General features: G+C 41.8%; 1 long non-coding RNA gene across 1 annotated transcript in view; it reads left to right on the top strand.

Moving 5' to 3' along the window:
- Nucleotides 1-24,002, top strand: part of LOC149790312 (uncharacterized) — a 61,121-nt gene that overhangs the window by 27,467 nt on the left and 9,652 nt on the right. The window lies entirely within an intron of this gene.

The following is a 24,002-nucleotide window of genomic DNA, read 5'->3' as shown; positions in this document are numbered from 1 at the left end:
TTGCCTATTCCTGCCATTTTGTTTTTCAGTATATTAGCTGATTAGCTACTGTATATGACGGTACATATGTATATGTCCGTGTTTTAGTGTCAAAACCTCAGAGTGCAACGTGTTATTACTAGATGATGATAAACAGTTCCATATCTCGATAACTATGCGTATCCAGAATGATTCTCTAAATCATTAAGCATCTGCAAGAATCTAACAAAGTTCAACACTATCTAACAGTTGAAGTGATATTTATTCAGCCCGTGAATACAGCCTTATGTGTTTTCATGTCTTGTTGGTACATAACTCAGGCTCGGACAAATGCGCTAAATTATGCGTTACTTAACAAATTTGGAAAAAGCGCTCTTTAGAGTAACCATTAGTAGCTTTTGATAGTTTTAAGTTTGAGCATTGTTTAATTTTAAGATTGTACTATTTTGAAGTAGAAATATAAGTAAATGGTAACGATTTCCGCGATGGTTTGTTTTCTTTAATTCGTTATGTTTATTGCATAAAAGTGAAGTTTTAACAATATTTTGTATTCGAGGGACGGGTAGGAATGGAGTTTGAATTTAGCATGGATAAACGTGGTGATAGTTCTCTCTTGCACGATGCATGATTTTAAAAGTACATCTTCAAATATAATTTAGAATGTCTGTCTTTGTCTTGGAAGGCATGCATTCCTCTAGCCACTTTATTTGTATACAAGATATGCATTTCTCTCGCCACTTTATATGTATTTATTAGGACAGCATTTTTTTAGTAAAAGTTATCAGATTGAAATGTTCTCTAAATTGAATTAAAAGTAAATTTTCATTAAATTATATTGAAAGCAAATTTCTCACTAAAATATATTGAGATTAATATTTTTTATTTCTGTATACCATGTATAAATCGCCGGTGAGAATTCTTCTTGCAGTAACACCCGAAATTCCCGACATGTCGAATGCATAATATACCTAGTCCAGCTCGAATATGAGCTACCTACAACCCAGGCTGAAATATATATATATATATATATATATATATATATATATATATATATATATATATATATATATATATATATATATATATATATATATATCCATGCTATAAACAGAGATGTCCATGTTGGACCAACAGCCAGGCCCCAAGTCAACGACAGCTGCCTTTCCAGTGATAGTCACTTGAACTTTTACGATTTGAACTCATTCTATATTACGGTCAATACGTGTATTGTTTACTATTTATTTAATATACAAATTTTTTCATAGGAATAATATTTCTGGACTGTGGTAATTCTCACATTTGCGTGTGTTTTACTATATGTTATTTTGTTTCTTGAAATACAAAATTACAGGTTTAGTGCATTTTGAATCGAACTATTTCCAAACACTGATCTTTCTATGCTGTATTAAATTTTTTATTTAGTAACAATAACTTTTTATATACCTACTGCAGCAACATTCATCGCGCTTGCTAAGGTTTCTACCATAGAGAGTGTGAATAAACCTACTGACTTTAACTTGCATTCCAATGACTAAGCTTTTACATCAAACCTGTTCGTACTGAAATTTGAAACCAGTGTACACATGTTTCGCTACCAATATATTTAACAATGTCTTACCGTAGTTACCTATCTTAAGGGAAATTGTAATTTCCGCCGAGCCGTCTCGAACCTATTGATGTAGATGTTCTTCATTTGTCAGCATGATGGGTTTTTCTCTGACATTTTCATATGAATCGTATGAATGTGCACCTCATGGTATTGTGTATGGAACGCCAGAGCTGTCTTAAGATGACATTTGCACTTATATGATGTGCAAACTTCTTTATATGATGCGCTTTTGTACTTATATGATGTGCAAACTTTTATATATGCTGTGCATTTGTACTTATATGATCTGCAAACTTTTTATATGCTGTGCATTTGTACTTACATGATGTGCAAACTTTTATATATGCTGTGCATTTGTACTTATATGATGTGCAAACTTTTATATATGCTGTGCTTTTGTACTTATATGATGTGCAAACTTCTTTGTATGCTGTGCTTTTGTATTTATATGATGTGCAAACTTTTATATATGCTGTGCTTTTGTACTTATATGATGTGCAAACTTTTTATATGCTGTGCTTTTGTACTTATATGATGTGTAAACCTTTTATACGCTGTGCTTTTGTACTTATATGATGTGCAAACTTTTTATATGCTGTGCATTTGTACTTACATGATGTGCAAACTTTTATATATGCTGTGCATTTGTACTTATATGATGTGCAAACTTTTATATATGCTGTGCTTTTGTACTTATATGATGTGCAAACTTCTTTGTATGCTGTGCTTTTGTATTTATATGATGTGCAAACTTTTATATATGCTGTGCTTTTGTACTTATATGATGTGCAAACTTTTTATATGCTGTGCTTTTGTACTTATATGATGTGTAAACCTTTTATACGCTGTGCTTTTGTACTTATATGATGTGCAAACTTTTTATATGCTGTGCTTTTGTACTTATATGATGTGTAACCTTTTTTATATGCTGTGCTTTTGTACTTATATAATGTGTAAACTATTTTATATGCTGTGCTTTTGTACTGATGTGATGTGCAAACTTTTTATATGCTGTGCTTTTGTACTTATATGATGTGTAAACTTTTTTATATGATGTGCTTTCGTACTTATATAATGTGTAAACTTTTTTATATGCTGTGCATTTGTACTTATATGATGTGCAAACGTCCTTATATGATGAGCAAACTTCTTTATATGCTGTGCGATTGTACTTTTATGATGTGCAAACGTCTTTATATACTGTACTTTTGTCTTAATATAATGTGCAAACTTCTTTGTATTCTGTGCATGTGTCATTATATGATGTCCAAACGTCAGTAGTATATAGGGGCGCTTTACGGACAATGGGAATTAGCATTAAAAACACCCTTGGGTCACTTTACGGACAATGGAAATTTAACATGGAGAAAAATCGTGGGTCACTTTACGGACAAGGGGAATTTAACATGGCAATAAATCGTGGGTCACTCTACGGACAAGGGGAATTTAACATGGGATTTTTTTTTTAAAAATTTAAAAAAAATTTTTTTTTAAAAAGGGGTAGGCAATGGAAAGGCTATCTCTTTTCGAGAAATATGGCTGGCCCTGAAAAGGGCCTTTGGGTTTTCTTCTTCTTCTTCTAATTTCTTCTTTTCCTCCACCAACTTCTTATTTTATCTCCAACACTCTTTCTCTTCTTTTTTTTCTCCTTCTCTTCTTTCTTCTCTTCCTCCTCTTCTTCTTTCTTCCTCTTCTCATTTTCCTCTTCTTTTTCAATTTTTTCGTTCCATGTTCTTATTCTTATCTTTTCCTCTTCATCCTCCTTCTCCTCCTTTATTTCCTTCATTACACCACTAATCTTGTCCTTTGCTTTTCTTAAATTGTTAATTTCCATCTTTACACGATGGGGACTATAGGAATAATGGTCTTCAACCAGTCTTATTAGCATCTGTTCCATTATTCCTAAGTTGTCTAAAACGTCTTGCAAGGTTTGCATCTTGTCCATTTGGTTTGACGCCATCTTCTTTTTATTCTTTGCAGAATGGTTTGAACGATGAATACTGTGGGTTCTTATACGAAAAGCGCGTACGTGAAGGAAAACATCCCCCTAAAACATAAAATGGATCTTACCTAGATCATGACCAAACATCGCGCGTACGTGAAGGAAAACATCCCCCTACTTTCTCATTTCATATAATATAACCCTAACTATACTCTCCACATTTTGCTAAGAAACCCATAATCTACTATTCACACAAACATACCTGAGCTCTTACAAACACACAAACACATACACTTCCACTATTAATAAAGAGTTAGTGTTTATTTTCACACTACTCTACCTACACACATTGGCAAATTAATAGTTATTTCTTTTCTAGACTATTGGGTAGCCCTGAAAAGGGCTGTTTTTTGAACTCCTGATGCACCTATCTAATGGCTGCACCTTCCTGGCCTGGCGCCGCACACGCATCTTCTTCCCCAGTCTTCTTTCACCTTTCTTTTGGGGAGCGCAGAGGGAGGATGATTCGCTTCAACACCCCAATCCTCTGTCTCGGGAATATTGAACGACATCCTCTCTTTTCTTTTCTTTTCCTCTTCTTCCCTCTCTCTTCTCTCCTTCTCTTCCTTCTTTACTCTTGCTTCTTCTACTATAGCCTCTGCTGATAGTTCGTTTACTATCCGCCTGGCATATTCCAGGTGCATCTGGAGTTCTAACAGTTTCACTATTCTACTAGTCATTCTTCTGGCTGTGTTGATCAATCAACAAGGGTAGCTGGACTGCCGAACGAGTTTCAATTTATACTGAAAGCGCGGACGTGAAGGAAAACATCCCCCTAAAAACATAAAATTCATCTTACCTAGATCATGACCAAAAAAACATCAACAACGCGCGGACCTAAAAGAAACACTCACTCACTTTTTATTCTACCCATCACTATTGTAAAATTTTTATAAATCACTTCAATAGACTATCCACATACGCAAAGCAATCCAATCTAACCCCAAATATACACCTCAAGCAGCCCAAAAAAAACAAACATCATTTTAATCTACTATCCACACCAACCTACTTTATCACTTACAAACACAATCACACAAACACATACCCTCACATTTTTTAAGAAAGAGTTAGTGTTTATTTTCACACTACTCTACCTACACACATTGGCAAATTAATAGTTATTTCTTTTCTAGAGTATTGGGTAGCCCTGAAAAGGGCTGTTTTTTTGTTTTGCTATGGCATTCTTTTTTAGTTTCTAAGAATGCGATGTCCTCTGAGGATAGACTTTCTGGCGATAGGTCTGCTTCTTCGGAAAGAGAAGAAGAATTCTTTGGTGTCGATACGACATTCGACAAAGCCTCTGTCAGCTTCAGGTTGCTGCTGCTGTTGCTGCTGTTGCTGCTGTCTCTGAAGTCTGTACTTCTCTGTCCATTCTTCTTTTTCCCTGTTCATTTCTTCTCGGAAGAGCTCTTCTATCAGGTCTTCAGTGATTTTTAACATTCTCACATTCTCTATTTCTTCTGGTTTCGGTATCAGACTGTGTCTGACCCTATGCAGATTCACGTAGGCTTCGTTGAGCTTAGCTAGTTTGGAGCACATCTTCTTAGGAGGATGAGTCGACAATGGATGGCTAGACTGGGAACAACCCGGTTCTTAAAGTTAAAGCGCGGACGTGAAGGAAAACATCCCCCACACGGTTTTCGAGCCGCAACGTTCATGAGAGGGATAGTAAGAAATGAAAGAGCATCAATCCAACATTCTTATAGCTAAACAAAAGACAAAGGCATTTTTTTCTAAACACAACATTTTTATTCAAAAATCACTTAACACTAAACAACAACATTTTTAACAATAATCCAACATGATAACATCAAACAATTTTTTCAAATAACAAACATTTTTTTCTTCAATTACTAACTACTTTTGAACAGGGCTGACAACGTTGTGAATGAAATTGTGATTTCCACTGTTGGAAATCATTAGGCCATTGATGGACACTACGTTTCCTAGCTTGAGACAAAAGATAAGCATAATGGTCACAAAACCATCGATCTACTTTCACATCGTTTCTAGCAGAAGAACGAGGATCAAAATGAGTCACTAAATGTTCTAAGGAATAGCCCAGGCTGCGATGATGCAGAAAATACACACAATATTGTCCACACACCAAGGAATCTGTGCCTTGTAATTTCACATTATTGAATCGGGTGGTCTGAGCATTTCTTCTCATAAAGTCGATGATATCGTCTTCCAAAGGGGGCAATCCGTACGAATCGAAATATTCCACACATCCTTCTTGAGGAAAGTAAACGGCTACCCAGTGGGTTCCTGGGAGATGACTATCGTCCGTGTTGATCACGTAAGCTTGATGGTCTTTAGGTTTGCGATGAGGGAGTTCATCTTTAGCACAGACGACAGGATTCCAAGAAGCAGTGTACGAACTGTGGTTCAAAAGGTAATAAAGTTCCCAGGTATCCATTGTTTTGTGTTTGTTTTTTCTTCTTCACAGGTAATAATACGTTGTCAATTCGATCCTGACTTTTTGCTTGAAAATGTCTGACGAATAAACGGTTATTCGTTCTGTTTCCTCACTCTGATTCAGGAGAGCTTCGATACGATGGATCTCTTGAGTGGTTAATGGTGGACAAGAATGTTCACGCAAGTCTTTATACCACTGGTGCAACACGTCTTTGTTCGAGATGAGGCTCCAAGCTTCGTCCAGATACTCGTCCAATTTTTCTTCTTGACTCAACATCAGGCATTTATCGTGTTGAATTTGACTGGGATGATCGTTTTGACATCCATAACAATTTTTCTTGATCAATTCCGTCATTTTATCGACCAAGTGTTTGGCAAAACAGCAGACTAAATGGGCTTCTTGTTCTGGCCATCTCGACTTCATTATGATATCTTCTTCGTCTTTGTCTTGAGATTCTTCTTTTTCCACGGTCTCCTCACATTTCATGTCCAAAGTTTCTCCACTAGGTAAAGAGGGATAACAGTCTTCCATGGCTTTCTAATAATCTAGAATGACTTCTCTCAAACTGTTGATTTCTATGGTATTATCGAATTCGGTATACAGGATGACGTTCACTGTTGCTGGCAGAGGATTTGCAAACTGAAGTTCCACACGAATCTGGCCAGATTTTATAGGGTGGAAATGTCCCTCGTCGCTGCCTTGGTCCGGAGTGAAATCGAAAGCCCACAAAGCATAGCCTCCTGCGTAATCGTCGTAGGTAATGCCGTGACTGGTGTTGGTTCCTAACTGGCCAGTGGCTTCGTACAAGGACAAGTACGATCTCAAGTAATTCATCTTTGCGGGATCAAAGCTAGGTTCGAAAGGTCGGGTACACAAGGTCTTGCCATCGCGACTGACTTCGATTTTCTTCACGTTGAAGTGTTGAAAGTTGAAAGGATTTTGATGGAAGGCTCCGTTGAAGGCTGAATTCAGGACCATACCAAGGATTAAACGCTTGGGTAACTGTCCTTGAAACAGATGATCTTCGATCATAGAATGCTGTCCAGTGGGAATGGTGAACGTTTTCACTTCTACGCGTCGTATGGGATACTTGGCGGTCGTTCTGCTCAACGTCTGACTGATGTCGTTACCTACTTTAGGTAACACTTCCACGCGTCGTACGTAGAGTCTGGCCTCCTCGATTTTGCTTTTAGGATTGCCAGTCTTAGTAGCATCAGCATCAGCCAACAAATGGAAAGCGGCACTGCTGCGATTCAGTCTCAAGCGGATATTGACCCCGTTCAGCAAATATTTCTCTTGCAACCACATGTCCAAATGCAAACGATCCATCAGTTCTAAACTCTTTTCTTTTAGGATTTTCTTTTGTCTTTCCTCAAAGCCGTCATTGTCTTTATCTAGTTCGTCAAACTTGGTCGCTTCGTCAGGTTCCCATAGCACACAAGCATTGAGATGAGTATCCTTGGCATCTGTTCCGTACGTCAAGAGATTTTCCAGGTAGGCACGGTAAGGGTAAGTATCCATGCTGCTGCTGACCAGTTTGTTATTTAAGTACAAGTCCACTCCACTAAACAAGGAATGCATGAAATTGTTGACGGGAGCTATATTCTCAGTGTCTGTTATTTCACCACTATCCTTATCTAGAACTTTGACTTTCAAGTACAAGTAACTGCTATTCAGATCGATGTAATCTTCGGGCTGTCCTTTGATTTCAAACTCGATGGGAGCGGAATCGGTCAATGAGGAGACGGGGTGAAATTCCACCCATTGGGATTCTTGCATCGTCATCATCGTGGGGGGCATGGCAAACAGATCCAGTTCCGTCTTGGAACAAGCGCAAGACTCTCGGTGCATCATTTTTTTCTGTGTTTCAATAATCGAAAACGTCTAAGTCTCGAACGGTTCTTCTTTTCTTGGCCTTTCTCGCTTGAAGTCTAGTGAAAGGGTGTTTTCTTCTTCTTCCTCGTCTCTTTCTGCCTTGTCCTTGCTGAATGTCTGACTCGGTAGCGTGCAGGGCATTTATAGGTGTGTCTCGTCGACCCAAAATGTCTTTGCCCGTTTGCAACAAGACATTTTTGCCTGCCCTCATGAAGGCTTCTTTAGGGTTTTGTTTGTCGATGATGACATTTTGGAGAAATTCTTTGCCTTGTGTCAGTGCCGCATCTTTCAAGGCGTGCAATCCTCGTGTCACCATCGGTTTCAACACCGGGGCCACCGAACGAAAGGCCGATTTTAACATGTCTCCTAAACCGTGTCCTCGCTGTCGAGCCACCCCTTGGTACACTGGATACATGACTTACTTACGAATCGTGAGAGAACCGTTTTCGAAAATGGAGTTTCACCGTGACTTTTCCTTTGGTGAATGGAATATTTTGTCCCAAATCTCCTTTTATAGTAATGTTGACCGTGTCCAAATACGACTTGCTGACGGACAAATAGTGAGGATGGACAAATTCGCGGTGGACGTGGTAAGTGTTTCCACCTTCCTCGTCAGCGTTCGTGGCAGAATCCACTTTGAAAGGAATGACACGCAGTAACGGTACGGAGGTGTGGCCCACCACGTTGTATTCCACTACATCGGAGTACACAAAGATCAAATTCAGTCCTTGGTTCAGTTCTACCGGGCTATTAAAATACTGGCCAAAAGTCACGTTGTCGTAAATGATGGGTAATTCGTTTTTTTCTTCTTTTAATTTCTTCCTCAGCTCCATGTTACCGCCCAACATGTCAAACAATTCAGGACAAAATTCAATGCCCACGATTTTACTCCGCTCAAATTTCATCAAGAAGCGACGAGCTACTTTGTGGTACTCCAGGGTGACACTTTTGTTCTTGACAATGTCAAAAGCTTTCCCAAACACGCCATTAAACCTGGAGGCTATGGCGCTGACCAAATGATGACCACTGAAATAATAGCCTGGGAGAATGGACAAGTGGTAGGTGGTCGTTTTAGTGATTTGATCATAGGTTTTAATGTCAGATATGGTTCTCTTATCCAACTCCTGTTGCAATTGCTCGTCATAAACTTCCACCTTAAACCAATTTTGCTGGGCAATGACATTGTGGACTTGGGTCGGGTGAATCATTTCTACCAAAGCCACTTCCCAATGGGCTTCGTGATCTAACTGGATGGCTTGAGGTAATTTGGCCGTGTAACAGCACAACGTGTTATTGGGAAACACCTCCATGGAACTGTCACTGGGTAAGGTTAAGTAAAATTGGTTTTGGTGACTCATAATTCCAGAGTTCTGTGGCTGTCCGAGGGGTTAGTGGATGTCAGAGGCGTGTCTCCGCCCAAAATGGGGTTCTGGTTGTGGTTGTTGGAGTGGTGACTGGCACTGGCACTGGACACAACGTTCCCGTTCGAGGAGAATTTCAGGGAGGGATTGGGAAGCAGGTAACCGATGCAACTGCTCAATAAAATGGTCCACAATTGTTTGTCTCCTTGTTGCAAACTCAAATTGGCGATGGCTGCCCCGATGACACAATACACCACGAAGATTTGGCAGAAAAAGACGATTTGCGTTTTAGGCACACGTTCTCCACACCACACCCACAAGGGTTGTTTTTGTAAATCTTGCACAGAAGAACTAGGGGAAGAAGGAGTGGTCGACGTAGCTGCGTCTGATGTGTGAAAGGGCATGATGGTCACTTCTTCTTTTTATAGTCGATGACTTGCGAAGCGTCGATCCAAGAATCGAAACTGGGTGGATATCCTTTCCAACGTACTTTGACTTCTTTGACACGTCGTTTGCCCACTTTACGGGTTCTGCGTTCGAGAATGCTTTCGATGTCGTACACGTCGTCTTCTTTTTTGGTGACACGTTGTAACTCGGGCAAATAAAACGTTCCTTTGAGTACTTCTCCGTTCATGTCTTCCAATTTATAGACGGCAGGATGACGGCCATGCACTCGTCCAGTGACGCGAAACAATTCGGTCGTCCAGTTAGGTAAGTAACCTTTGTCGAAAGTGCGTTTGGTTTTGCCAATGCGCACCCAATCTCCTACGGTCAACTCTCCACTTTTCTTGGGGACAGCCCTCGTCGGGGACGTACCGAACAGACGCTCAAACACCAGCACTTCGTTGTCGGGAGTCACGTCTTGCGGGGCACGTCCGATGCTTCGATGGTAAGATTGGTTGTACGCTTGCACCAGGTGCGGTAAGATGTCGATGTACTTCAGAGTGTGGTGATGCGTAAAATATTTCCACATGCGTTCTTTCAAAGTGCGTTGAAAACGTTCCACGATGCTGGCTTTGGTTTCGGGATTCTCGGTGGTAAAAAAATGAATGTCACGTTTCTTTAATTCTTTTTGGAAAGCTTGGTTCAGAAATTCGGTGCCTTTGTCCGTTTGCCATCGAAGAGGGTGACGACCGCTTTGTTTCAACACTCGTTGCAGGGCTCGCACTAACTCGCTGCTCGATTTGGAAGTCAAAGGCACGACCCAGGCAAATTTGGAAAAGACGTCGATGACACAAAACAAATATTTGTAACCACGATTGTAGCTGGCCAAATGAGAGACATCGGCTAGATCGGCTTGCCATTGATGATCGATGCCTTCCACTCGGGTGCGACTTCTGGCAAACTTGCGTCGAATGGGTTTGTGTAAAGTGTAGGTAGCTTGTTCTTGTAACCATCGTTGCACTTGAGGTAAACGGAGACTTTTCAGTCGAGTTTTGGCAGCACGATACAATTTTTGAACTCCTGCGTAACCTGCAGGATGGGAGGGATCGTAGTAAATGCTAGCTAAGACTTTTTCCATTTTTTGTGTTGATTGGTGTCTTAATAAGGCACCCACTCTTGGAAGAGGCTACTCTTTTTCTCTTGGGGTATTTTCTTGGATTGCAATGCTTTGCGTGTGCGGCCAGCAATAGGTGTCGAAGAGGAGGAGGATGTCTGAGCAGGGGATATCGGTTCTTGTTTCACTTCTGTCTTCACTTCTGTCTTCACTTTCTTTTTCTCTTGTGAGGAAGAAGGGGTGGCCATCATCTTTTTAATCCATCCAATTCTGGAGGTAGGTGGTGTTGTTAACTTGCGTACTTTTTCTGGTGGAGTTTGAAACCCTTCCTCTTCTTCTCCTTTTTCTGTCTTGGTCACGGGTACTGGTGGTACTGGTACTGGTACTGGTGATGGTGCTGGACTTTTCATCAAGGTCTTAAAATCTTTTAGAGTGGGTAAAGCTGTTTCGTCTAAAGCTTTCTGGTGAAAGAGTTGCAATCGTTGCAAGAGTTGACCGTACTTTTGCGATTTTTCTGTTTCGGACAAATCTTGGCGATCCATCAAGGATTGCAATTCGTGTTGTAACTGGGACATTTCGCTCAAATTGGGATTGGGAGGTAAATGCGGGGTGCGTTATTCTTGCCACCGATGGTATTCCATCCATCGTTTGTAAGGCACTAAAGCTAGTTTTCGTCCTTCCATGGGGTTGTCAGGGGTGAATTCTGAGATCTTGGGACTTCCGAAGGCCTTTTTATCTTGCTCCCATCAGTCCTCCCAACATGGTTCCCATGACTCCTTTCAGTATGGGGCCTAACAAGAGAGGTAAAATGCCTCCACGTTGGACCAACATCTTCTTTTTCTGACGAATGGGAATTTTCTTTTGAACCATTTTCCGAAGAACGTGACGATGTTTGCCTAAGCATTGTTTCTGGTGTTTGGACAAAGGGATCGTGCCTTTCAAAACGTTCAAACAACATTCGCACACGGTATCGATGACCTCTTTGGAGGCCGTTTGAATGAGTTTTTTTCGTAGGGGTGGAGAAGCTTTGGACAGGACAGATAACAGGTCCCCATGTTTGGCTAAACGTGGTGGTAGTCCTTTCCTTTTCTTTCCTTGGGGTTTTCTGGAGGGTGACATCTTTGAGTCTTTAGGAGCACCTAAAAACACTGATACCCTACTCGGTCACAGGCCTTTTTTATACTGGAACGCGTCGCCACTGATTGTCTTTACGTTTTATCAGTTTGAGGACAGGCATGACACGTCGTGCAGGGGTACGTAACGGACTAAATCGAGCCAGTTCTTGCTTGGACAAATCCAGTAAACTTTGTAACATGCCCGATCTTTCATGGACTTTGATTTTGGGAGAAGGTACTTTGTGAGCAGCAGCCACTGCCGCTAAATTGGAAGGTCCTGCCACTGGGGAAGTTCTTTTGGGGGTCATCAACGGAGAAGTTCTTGGTGTGATCAACGTCTCCAAGTACTCTTCAGTTCCTGGTGACATCAACGGAGAAGTGGACAAACGTGAGGCTGCCGGAGACGCTGTGGCAGGTCGTGGCTTGCGAGTGTAAGGTTGCGTCCTGGCCGAAGTGCCTCTCTTGCGACTAGTTTTCTTCTTCTGTGGACTTTTCTTTTTCTGAGGACTTTTTCTCTGTTTCTTTTTCTGGGGGCTTCTTTTCTTTTTCCGGGGTGATGGTGGTGGTGTCTGGTAAGAGGAGGGTCCCGCCACTGGAGAAGTTATTCTTCTTGGGGACCTGGTCTTTTTCTTTTTCTTCTTGGGGCTTCGTTGAACTTTTGTCTTGGGGATAACTTTGGGGGCATTAGGATCCCATCTTAAGAGTGAACGAATGATGACCCCTCCTAGAGTACCGCTCCCTCCAGGTTTCAAAATGATTTGTTTTTTGGTTTGAGTGTCGATGCGGGGATCGGCCAGTTGGACCAAAGCGACTTTGTTTCGATCGAAAAAGCGTTGGGTTTGATGAGGAATCTGAATGATTCCTTGGAGTAATTGACGTGCTGTCACCGTGAACCATCGTAAGACTTCTTTGAGACTAGCTTCTAAGACACGGGCTCGTGTTTGTGGATCTTTTTCTCGACTGATGCCATACAAGGCACGAATCAATTTGACGGGAAGATGCGACTGAAGGGACGTCATGTTCACACTGTGTGAGACAGACGAAAAAGGGTCTGAGGTTTTTATAGATTTTTTTCATGGGGAGTGAAATGAAGTCGAGGACGGAGACGTGTACAGGACAGGCCCTCCGTCTTGGCACCAGTGGTGAAACAAGTGGGTACGAAATCGCAAATCCTCGGGGGTCGTAGGTTTCAAATCGACGAGTAAATAGGCGTGTGGCGTTTGAGTGGCATCGTCGTACGCCTGAGTCAGCCAAGGCGTTCCTAACTGTTTGGCTAAGACTTGCACTTGCGATTTATCTCGAGGGCTTTTAAACAAGACCACGTAATGCGCATTGAGACTGATGGTGCGATGGGCTTTACTTTGTTGAAACAAATTTTGGGTGATGTAAACGACACTGGCATTACGGTGATGCCCTTTGCGCGTAAACCACAATTTAATTTCTTCTTCGTCTTCTCCTAACATGTCGTCGAAAATGACCAAATGGGTTAGACGGGAGTCAGAGACGATGCCATCGTCTTCTTTAGGAATGCCTTCCACAAACACGATGGAATCGCCTTGACTTTCTCGCAAGAGGCTGTACGCCGATTGCCACTCTTTGTAACACCACACGATCCGTTGAGGGGGCCGATCGATCAAATGATGTTTATGTTCGATCAAACGTTTGACGAATTCGGTTTTGCCTGAACCGCTAGGTCCAGCAATGAGCATGTTAAAGGGATGGCGAAGATACAAAGCCTCCCAACTGGCACGATCTAAGTGTTCGTCGATGACTTTGACAGTGGAGGAAGAGGGAGCAGAGACAGCAGAGGTAGCCATGGTATGAGAAATGTCACTTGTGACACGAAAAACAAACAAGACAAGAGTTTATATACTTTTTCAGAACACGTTTATTGAATGTTTCAAATATGAACACGAAAGAGAAAAATACATACAACCCAAATAGTGATGTACAGGAATAAAAAACACATCATAACAATCAAAGTGAAATATAAACAAGTGTCTGTACAACATGTTTTGGGTAACCAAGATGTCCTAGGGACAGTGTGTAATGTTCTTACAGTCTCTACATGAGGTATTGTCACACAAGTGTCCTCCCGGAATGACCTTTCAGGCATGTCCATGACAGTCCTGTCCTGAAGCGAGTGGTTGTTCTCGGTGACAGGTTCTTCTGGCACCGTCACTAACACAGGTTGAAAAGTAACTTTTTTCCTTGAACAACTCTTGTGCATACTGGGCCACTTCTTGGGTCCAAGCTTCAAAACCCCCTTTTTTCCAATCACGAACATCTGTCCAATGGGGATGTAAGTCACAAGCTACACACACATCGTCATACACGTCTTGGGTAGCTAAAAGTTGACGAATCTTTTTTTCCTGTTGAGGTCGAGAAGTATCCAAATGAAAACGCAAGGCTTTGAGCAAAAGGAGTTTTTCGTGACCATTTAAGGCCATGGAGGTGGTAAGTACTGATCGTAAAGAGTCCACAAAGAATCGGCTGGTAAACGAAATCCCAAAAAACAAGTCACTAAGACACACACCACTTGTCGTCCCAAATTGAATGGATACAGTTCTTGTAATAATCGATGGTAATGATCCACGGTTTGAATATGATCATTGAGTTCCTTCCACGGAATCTGTTGGATGACATGTGACATAAGTCGTGGCATGGCAGCCTGTTTTTATAGTCTCTTTGTTTCGGAAACAATACACGTACTTTCTAGCCAGAGATCTTCGTTCTCCAGTAGGGAATCTAAATCTTGCATACTGTAACCGAAACTTCAGAGTTCGTTTAGAAGTTTCCTCTTCCTCTAAGTAGATTCCACGTAAAATATGTTGATAATCCTTTAACTTGTCTTCCTCAATGTATTGCTGTAGGTGAATCTCGAAGTAACCAAAATAATGAACATTTCGATCATTCACTAACTCAAAGTGTTGAACAAGGTCTGACCACTGAAACAATTTCTGACGAATCAGTTCTCTTATACCATTCAGGTACCAGTGGTTAAAGATCTGGTGACGTAACGGATGCAATTGTTCTTTACGTTTGACTTGTATTTTCACCAGCTCTCGGTAAATGCGTTCTCTCAACTCCACAGGCAAAGCACGAATGTTCTCTAGCAAAGTATCCATGAATAGGTCATACTAAATCCTCTTTGGTCTGACACAAGAAATGTACTCTTTGCACAAACATGGTTTCACTTCAGTGTCAAATTTAAATCGTTGAGTCACTAATCTACACATTACAATTCGTTCAGAAGTTTCCTCTTTCACTAAGTTGACATTGCGTTCAAGATGTTGGTAATTCGTTAACTCTTCCTCTGGAATTCGATGCAGTACGTTTACAATGATGTAACTACAATCGTCCATACCAAACCAATCCTTTTTAAAACTAGAGGATCGTTGATCAATGTCTGTCCAATGGAACACTTTCAATTGAATCAGTCCTTGTATAGCCTTCAGGTACCAATGGTTCAAAAACCGGTGACGTAACGGATGCAATTGTTCTTTACGTTTCACTTGTATTTTGACCAGCTCTCGATAAATGCGTTCTCTCAACTCCACAGGCAAAGCACGAATGTTCCCTTGTAAAGTATCCATGAACAGATTATTATGGTAAAAAAAGTTACTTCAATGTCTCGGTCCCACTAAAGGTAAGTAATGACAATTCGGTGACCATCGAGCATGTTCAACGTAGGCCGAATCTTGCGGTTCCCAGTGGTGAAGTGACACACCACAACTGAAGCACTTGACTTTATCTCCTTCGCCCAAGTAGAAAAATCCGGCTCTGGCTAATTCTTCGGGGGTCGGTCCTCCCAGATACTTTGGCCATTTTCCTTTGAACGATTGAAGACGATTTTCAAAGTCGCAGTATTCCGACAAACGCACAGGGAACGAATATTCGTTTTTCACAGGTTCGTTTCGATGAGGGTTGGGTGACAGGAACAGGAGTTTGCTCAGGGCTGGATGACATCCGTAGGGGGGTAGACGTGAAGGTGAACATTCCCCTTTAAACCCGGTAAAATGTCTAAAAGGACGAGCGGCATCGCTTTCGCATCCCTCAGGTTTGACACGCACAGCATCACTTTCCATGACAGGGGCAGTGAGAACAAAGTTCCCATGATGCTTTACGGCATCGCTCAGGTCACAAGGTACAGCATCGTATCCATCGCAAGGCTCACAATCGCACTCATCTGCAAACTCCGTTACGCAATTACAATGGTAACCACATGGACAATCGCAGTTTCCTTCCGGACATTTTCCGTCGCAATGCATGGGTCTTATCCATCCAGTATTAGTCACACTAGAGGAAGATACAACTTTTTTACAATCCCCAAACTGGAACGATGTCTCTTTCAAAGTATTCATCTTGTTCGCTCGGTCTTGGTAGTCACAATGAACTATCGATCTTGCCTAGGGTTCCTTTTTTATATACAGACCAATACCGACGTGACCGTACGGTAAGGTGAAATGATTGGGAAGTCTCACTCGCTTCTGGTACACGATTTGATAGACTTTTTCCAAGGGTCGACTGACGATGTGGTGAGTGGGTAAACGTACAATCTTGTTAGGTTGGTGAGTGGTCACTTTAAAGTTTCCATCCTCTCCCGATTGCAAGGCTTCTTTCAATACCCCAAAGTTGACCACACGACTGGTACGATAATTCAGAGTCAGTCCTTTCACTTTGCACGTCGTGTGCACTTCTCCTTGTTTGTCCCGGTATTCGTAGCCGTAATTTTTGGGACCGCCACTGACGAAACTTAGAATCTTGTCGTCGGGATGCTCGTCTGTCCAGGCTCCTAAACGGTCTCCTTCGATGTTAGGGTGATGTTGAATCGGGTGATGGATGTAAATGCAACTGTCCGTGTCAAAGTACAGGACGCGTTCTTCTAACAGTTCTAAAGCTTCGTACAATTTTAAGCGAGCATGGGCTGTCACGTAAGCCGCAATGATGACATTTCCAAAAGGGTCGTCTTGTACAAAGTCCAGATCTTCTTCGTAATTGACCAAGATCAAATTCTCTCGAACGACGTCCACGTGTTTCATGTATTTGGTTTTGTCGTGAATCATCTGGAAGTAGCGGGAAGGTTCTGTCAAATATTCCGTCTTGGGTAAACACGGTCGTTGTGCCATTTTACCCCACAAGCAATTTAACATCACTTTGGCAAACGATCGCCTGCCTTCGTTTTTTTCGATGTGGTCTAAAGTGATGCCTTCTTGTTCGTAGTATTTCTCTTTGAATTGTATTTGGTCTTCGGGAGTGTGACACCAGGAAGGATAGCCGCTGGCTTCTTGTTTCAGTTTCAAAAAGGCATCCACGTAGTCGGCGAAAATGCCTTTCTGCCTGGGATCACCCTTGTGGTATTGTTGTGTCTTGGGAAAGTGGCAAATTTCGTACACTTCTAACAGTTGGTATCCCATGTCCAGAGCTTTGAACAATTCTACGCTGACCCAGGTTCCCGTCAAGGCCCGTTCTTCCTGGCTGTGCTGACAAGGTTGGTCTTGGTTGCACGTTTCGGCACAAGTACGACACAAGGGAAACATCAGTTTGCCTTGACAATGGTGAGGTAAGACGGGATGGTATAGGTTCGTGGGAGGCAAAACTTTGTACTTGATCAAGCCTTCGTATTGTCGAATGTTTTTCAGGTCGATGTGTTCCGTGAACAATTGTGGGTGCCCTACAGGAAAGCGACAATATTTGCACACGTAGGGATACAGCGAACACACGTCCAAGTATTTGATTTCTTCTCCTTTCTTTTCGTCGGCTTGGTACAGCAAACAGGTGGCATTGGTCCTTCCTCCGTACAAACTATCCCTCGGGTTCAGCGGGTCCATGAACTGGTAACTTTCCACGAGGCGTTTAAACTCGGGATCGGTTTTCATACGGTGATCGTACTCGTGTTCCCACATTTCCACCACTTGGTATCCTTGCTGTTCTAACTTTAGGCGTCGCTGACAAGTGTCCTGGTACAAGTCTTCCATGGTTCGTTGCAAAAACTGATTTTTAGTGTCACGGTCAGGGTAGCAGACGGGACATCCGTGAAATAAGCAACCGTTAAACTCGTACACGATCTTGGGGTTTTCTAAGTCCCAACCATCGACCGAATACGTTCCGATGGTCTTTTCGCCCCCTCCGTTGCGGGCATGCTGAATCCACTTGTCTTCCTTGTCGCACAAGTAATGTAACCAACGTAGGGCTTTGACCGAGTATTGACGTTTGACAAAGTGGGTCGTTTGAGGGCTGATGACAGCCACGGTGTTTTCAGGCATGAATCGTTGTCGATACACTAAGGAACACGCTTTGGCAATGGTGCAAGCTTCTTTCAAAGGATCGACCCCTCCGTGTTCCATGAACAGTTCTCGAAATTTTCCACAGCAACGCCGTAAAATGTCCACGTCGGAACGACAATACTTTAGCATTTCTTCCTGAAAGTCGAAAGGGTCCGAGGCGTGAATCTGGTACCAAGCGTAGAAAGCTTCTCGTTGTTCGGTACGCATGTTGTCGGGGTCGTAATAGTGAGCCTCAGGTAAATGGGGTAGAACGGCGTGTTGATTGGCTTCCGTATTGAAAAAGTGTGGAAAGTACCCTTTAGCCATTTCTGTCATTCCAAACGTTTTAGGCATTCGACTCAAAGGCATGGCCAAATAGCTCATCGAATCTTTAAACTGTACTTGTCCCACTTGCATGAAAATGATTTTGGCTCCGTTCAAAGTGACTTTAGGACGCTCGGTGCCTTGTTCCGTATAGTATCTGAGAAGAAACTGTCCATCGTATCCAGAGAAATTGTGAGCCATCACCGTGGCATGACGATGACAATCTCCGTAACGTTCGATGTCCTCTTGGCTCCACGTCTTGTCGATGGGGTCTAAGACCCATCGAGCGAAATCGGCTAACGTGTTCGGTCCCCGAAAGATTTTTTCACGCCCTCCAGGAATCTTGCTGCAGTGAGGGCAATGACTGAAGATAGGTTGTTGAATGCACTTCTCGCACGCTCGATGAGCCACGCAGAAATTAGGAATGTGAATGCCGGTCTCTTGCATGCATTCGAAATCGAAAAAGATGAAATTGCCTTTATTCTTGTGACCGTCCTCTTTCTCTGGTGGGGGTTGGTATTTTTGCACGTAACATTGGTGTTCCAAGTCCACGATGTGGTGACAAATGTGACATTTTTTTTTTCCTCGACATACGTGTGCCTTGGCAGCATTGGTACATATGACTTGTTCACACGTAGGGCACAATCTCAGGAGTTGACAAGCACATTTCTTCTGTGAACCTTGCGTTTTCAGATGTTGTTGGTAACAGGTAGGGCTGACAAACGTGCGCAGACAAGTGGAACAAGGTACTGGTTCTTCGCTCAGACAGGGTGAAGAGGCCAAACATCCTGAGCATTTCGATCCGCAATGCTTGTGTTGCTCTCGATTGTTATAACCATGGTCACATTTCTCACAATAATAAACATATCTCAGGAATCCAGTGATACTGGTAATGGTATCGAAATGTTCATCGTGATGATAAAGGTGAATGTATTTTCCGTCCTTAAAATCTTGCCCTCGAAACAATAGAGGTCCGCGCACTTCTTGAGGGTGCACTTTCAAGGTGTATCGTGGAGCTAGGGCATCTTGCAATTTTTGCATCTCAGGAATGCCACAGGGTGTGTCTTTGGACAGGCCAGCTTGTTGTAACAGGAGTTCTGCTTCGTTTCGTTGTTTGGCTCGGTCGGAACGTTGAATAGTGTCCCAGGTTCTTTTCCATTCTACCGTGTCGTTCTTGTTGGCATAGGTTCGTCCCACCACGATGGCACGGGCTAAACACATCTGGTCATGAGGGTTGTTAATTCGGACGAGACTCGTTTTGGTGTTGCGAAGGTCGTCCACCAATAACATCTTTTTGCGTCCTGTCCCTTGAGGAGGAGAGACGTGGGTCATGTCCATTGTGGCTTTTCCATCGGTGATGTCAAACTGGTCATTGGATTGTTGTACGTGTTGAATCTTGTCCATGACTTTGGAAGCAGTCAATTCTGCAGGGGTGCTAAACTCGATCCAAACAGGGGATTTCAAACCGTCGTGTTGTATGGAAAGTCTCAAGCGATCGTCTTCTTTGGGTTGACATTGTCGCTTGAGTGCAGTGAGCAAAGAATCCCACACCTCAGTGATGAACACTTCTGCTTTCTCTAACGGCACTTCAGCCTTGAAATCTTTAAACTTCACCGTGTATTTGTAAGCCGTGGTTCTAAATTTTCTAGAGGAGCGCTTTTCCGTCTCTCGAATGGAATAGTACTTTTCAGGGTTGACTAAGGGTGATGAACTTGGTTTAGAGGGTTCGGATTCTGGTTCACTCATGTCCTCTTCAAAATCACTGGCATGAATTTGTGCCAAGATTTCAGCCCTGGTACGAGGCGATAAATCACGTTTCTGCCTCTTACTTTCTTCTTCTTTCTTCTCGAATGAATGGGATCGTTTCATCTTGAAAGCAAAAAGTCAAATGACTCAAGTTCAAACACCATAAACTACTTTATAGTCATAGCAGACCAGCGTATATAAAAGGGTGTGTGTCTTGTCCTTTCACTATTCATTTCACTCTCAAGCCGAGCACAACGATGGAAGAGACTACCCAGATGGAACGTTTCGTCAGAGCTTTGCGAGGGGTCATTAGAAAATTCTCTTCAGACCAGCCTACGGACTACTCTCCTTCCTTTAGAGATAAAAGTCAAGATACTTGCTATATCTGTCAGAAGAAAGGGCATTGGTCTTCAGAGTGTCCAGACCGTCAAAAAAGAAAAAAAACAGGGGATAAAAAAGACAAAAGTCAAGATACCTGTTATTATTGTAAAGAAAAAGGACATTGGTCTCCAGATTGCCCAAAAAAGAAACAAGAGGAGTCAGAAGAAAAGAGGAATTCTTCAGAAGAAGAGAGGGATTCTTCAGAGGAAGAAGAGGAAGAAAAAAGACAATTCTATTTAAATGAGGCAAAGAAACACGAGAAGAAAAGAAGAAGGGAAGAAAGCGAGGAGAAAGAAGAAGAGGAAAAGAGTGTGACGGTGAAGAAATTCAAAAAACAGAGAGACTAAACAAGGAGAAAAGAAGAAATCAATGAACTTTTTATTAAAGTGTTGTGTTGTGAATTGTGAATTGGATTGTAAAAAATGGAGAAAAGAATAAATGAATGATATAAGGTAAGAGTCTTTGAGTTATGATTTTAAAATAAGAAGCTACACTCACGCACTCATACACAGACACGTACTATAATGGTAACATAGGTGAGTTGTTTTTTTTTTGAGTTATTGGCAAATTGAAATTGTATTTCTTTTCGAGAAATGTGGGTGGCCCTGAAAAGGGCCTTTTTTCTTCATGGTGTAGGGGTGAGTTTAAGCAATCAATTTTAACTGCCTTAAGCCTTTGCCACGGCCAAGGCCTACTTCTGGACTGCGTAATGTTGATGATGATTGGGTTGAAATCACTAAGGGTGGTACGGTAGGCTTAGTCACAGGGTTGACATGTTTGGCTCGGGAAGGTCGTATTCTCTTCGGTCGTGATAAAGAAGTCTGATACATTTGTTTCAGACTTCTTAACTCCGCTAAAATGTCCAACAGTACCGTGACCGTTTGATTTTCACCCTCTTGTTTCTTTGCTGCTACTTCTTCTTGCTGTTGTTTTTTTCTTACCTCTTCTTCTTGTTGCTGTTGCTGTAGGAGAAAAGCCTGTTCCGCTTCCTTTTGTCGTTGTATAAATTTCTCCAATTCTTCTTTCTGTCTCTGTCTAAAATTCTCCACTTGCGGTAATGAAGAAGGTAACGAAGGTTCCGGAACAAATTCTTGCGAGGAGAGAAAATCCACAAAATCCCAATTCACCTCTTCTGAAAGTAAGTCCGGGTTCCCTTGGGCGGTCTCCCCTGCTGGTGCACCCCACTGGATCGTTTTCTGAGTTTCCGTCATGTTGAATCACTTCGCATAGATTGACTGCACACAAGCGCTAGCGAATCTATATTGACTACGTGACGTCACAGACTACTCTCTTCGGATTGGATGCGGGCTGACTGAATTCTGTAACGCGTGTTCGGATTGGTGAATGAACTCAATCCGTTTCAATCCTTTCTGTCCCTATAAATAAGCGCAGTTCACTGCATTGATTCACCTATTCTCGGAGCCTCAACATGTGGACCGACGTTGAATCTTCAACCCTTGTGTCAACAATGATGTTCAGGACGGACATGCTCATGTATGTCCGATCCAAGTGGACAGTTGTCCACAGGACCAACAGCAGCCTGTGGATAAGAAGAGTCTATATAGAGAGACAAGGTTGCCTCAAGAGGACTCTGATGTATGGCCCTGCTGTAAGACGAAGTTTGAGGAAAAGAAGATGTCGCAAATGCCCTTTATGTTAAGGGCATATTAACATAAACCAAAGGCCCTTTTCAGGGCCAGCCATATTTCTCGAAAAGAGATAGCCTTTCCATTGCCTACCCCTTTTTAAAAAAAATTTTTTTTTAAATTTTTAAAAAAAAAATCCCATGTTAAATTCCCCTTGTCCGTAGAGTGACCCACGATTTATTGCCATGTTAAATTCCCCTTGTCCGTAAAGTGACCCACGATTTTTCTCCATGTTAAATTCCCCTTGTCCGTAGAGTGACCCACGATTTATTGCCATGTTAAATTCCCCTTGTCCGTAAAGTGACCCACGATTTTTCTCCATGTTAAATTTCCATTGTCCGTAAAGTGACCCAAGGGTGTTTTTAATGCTAATTCCCATTGTCCGTAAAGCGCCCCTATATACTACTAACGTCTTTATATGCTGTGCTTTTGTCTTTATACAATGTGCAAACTTCTTTTTATGCTGTAATTTCGTCCTTATATTTTGTCTAAACTTCTTTATATGCTGTGCTTTCGTCTTTATATGATGTGCAAACTTCTTTATATGCTGTGCTTTCGTCTTTATATGATGTGCAAACTTCTTTATATGCGGTGCTTTCGTCCTTACATAATGTGCCAATGTCTTTGTATGCTGTGCTTTCGTCCTTATATGATGTGCAAACTTCTTTATATGCTGTGCATTTGTCCTTGTATGATTTGCAAACACCTTTATATGCCGCATTTGTCCTTATACGATGTGCAAACTTCTTTATATGCTGTGCTTTCGTCTTTATATGATGTGCAAACTCCTTTATATGCTATGCTTTCGTTATGAAATGATGTCCAAACTTCTTTTTATGCGGTGCTTTCGTCCTTATATGATGTGCAAACGTCTTTATTTGCTGTGCTTTTGTCCTTATATGATGTGCAAACTTCTTTATATGCTGTGCTTTCGTCCTTATATGATGTCCAAACTTCTTTATATGCGGTGCTGTTGTCCTTATATGATGTGCAAACGTCTTTATATGCTGTGTTTTCGTCCTTATATGATGTGTAAAGTTCTTTATATGCTGTGGTTTCGTCTTTATATGATGTCCAAACTTCTTTATATGAAACTTCTTTATGAGAAGCAAAAACGGAACTTTTTCCCAGGAGCGCGAATGGGCCAACCAGTCCTTTTACTAAAGTAATTTGATCGACTCTGTTATCATTACCCTGTCAAACATATTACATACTACTTCTAATGTATTCGGTGATCGCTACCAGATTGTGTAACAAGATATCTACACACATGATTAAAGAAAGCCTATATGCAATCATTCTAGTACGAGAGAGAGAGAGAGAGAGAGAGAGAGAGAGAGAGAGATTATAATGACGATGGTATCTTGGTACTGATAATATTAATGCAAAATATATTCTTAATAAATAACATTTAATTACATAGCAACCTTACCGACATTGTAAATATTTGACTCAGGGAGATATGATTTTTGTGTGAAGATCCCTTAAATATGACTAAAACATATTTCTTTCAGTGCCCTATGTACTAGCCATAATATTGTTGAACGTATAACCATATCAGTATGTGAAGATTTTATATGAAGTATTCCGTCTGTGTATATCTTCTTCGGCTTGAATATACTTTGTTTTCTGTGACACCAACAAGTTTTATGTGGTGATATATAGCATCCCCTTGTCAAGCTGGATACACAGTTCTGCGAATCATGACATTTTTCTGCATTGGTAGTGTAACCAGATTCCTCCCCACCAGGGGCGCCCGCAGAAATATTTTCGGAAGG

The sequence above is a fragment of the Sinohyriopsis cumingii genome, chromosome 10 (genome assembly GCF_028554795.1).
Source record: "Sinohyriopsis cumingii isolate HCF-2022 chromosome 10, ASM2855479v2, whole genome shotgun sequence".
NCBI lineage: Eukaryota > Metazoa > Mollusca > Bivalvia > Unionida > Unionidae > Sinohyriopsis > Sinohyriopsis cumingii.
The sequence above is the reverse complement of the archived record's forward strand: the minus strand, read 5'-3'. Positions and strand labels throughout refer to the sequence as shown.